Source organism: Capra hircus, chromosome 25, assembly GCF_001704415.2.
Source record: "Capra hircus breed San Clemente chromosome 25, ASM170441v1, whole genome shotgun sequence".
In the NCBI taxonomy this organism is placed as follows: Eukaryota; Metazoa; Chordata; class Mammalia; order Artiodactyla; family Bovidae; genus Capra; species Capra hircus.
In genome coordinates this window covers 33,602,449-33,603,819 of record NC_030832.1, presented here as the reverse complement: position 1 = coordinate 33,603,819, position 1,371 = coordinate 33,602,449, and positions in this window count along the sequence as shown.

The window sequence follows — 1,371 nt, the reverse complement described above, 5'->3', positions numbered from 1 at the left end:
ACAGAACGTGCCCTGGCTGGAGTCAGAGATGCAGCAGGAGAGGAGGCCAGCTTATAAAAACATCAACCAGGTAATATTCCCTCCCAGCCTGAGAAGGAATCAGCAAGCTGTTGCTGACTCTGAGATGTATAGGGGCCCATGTGCAAGGACCACAGAGTAGCCTCTAAAAGATAAGGGTCACTGTTGGCTGACAACAAGGACACAGGGACCTCGAGGCCAAGAGTTTCAAGGACCTGGATTAGCCAATGATCTGACCGGGCTTTAAAGTGGATTCTTTCCCAAAGCCTTGAGTGAGGCTGATGCCTCCATCTTAGCCCAGCAAGAGTAGTGTTAAGACTTCTACCACCAGACCTGTGAGATAATAAATGTATTGCTTAAAACAGTTCCTTTTGTGGTCATTTGTTACAAGAGGCAAAACCCCCCCAAAAAACTAAATACAGAAGCCAAAAGAAAACAGGCAGTTAAAGGTCAGGTCAGCTTCATCAAATGCTGCCGAGAGTCCAGTAACTAGAGGACAAAGAGGGGTCTAATGGAGTTGGCAACAACAAAAGTGAATGGTGGCCTGAACCCCGGGAAAGTGGTACTCGAGTGGAAAAGAAAATGAAGAGTAAGGAGGTGGAGACAGGATAGTTGAGAAAGCCTTTGTAGAAACCCTTTTGAGAAGTTTTTCCCAGGAAGAGGAGGAATGAGACCACCTGTAGCAGGAGGGAGATTTGGGACAAAGAGAAGCCTGTTTGTTTTTAGGTGGGGGATTTAGGGACACACCTAAGTGAAATGAAATGACCCCGTGGTCAAGGCAAGATGGGTGCAGGAGAGATGGGATGCCCAGTGATGCCCAGTCCTCAACTTGCCAAGAGTGGGAGGAAGTAAGGAACAGGTTGGAGCGGGTGGGATCTCGGGCCATTCTCCCTTTGTACCAGGAGCACACAGGTGTAGCAGACTTGCTGATGGCCAGGGGCAGGCCCAGCATCACCTTGCTTCTGCAGGAACTGGGCAGATTGACTTTAAAGTGCTGTCCGCCTCCTATGTATCCCTGGAGCCGGAAGGAGAGGGAGGGAGGGTTGGAATCACCCACATCCATGGCCCTGACCATTTCAGCAGCCCCCACCACCACCCCGCGTCTGAAGCCTTGTCCTCTGCAGCGTGTCCCGCCGGCCACGTGTCCGCAGCTCGGCCATCACGTACCCAGCGGCTGATCCTCAGCACCTGCACATCCTGGCCGAAAGCTGCGTCACGCTCCCCGTGCCCCTGCCACGTGTCCCGTGGTGCACCACGTGTCCCGTCATGCCCCACGCGGCCTCAAGTAGCGCGGGATCCCGCTCTGTGCGTGCCCCACCCACTCCCACCACGTGCCCGGTCACGTGACCTTCC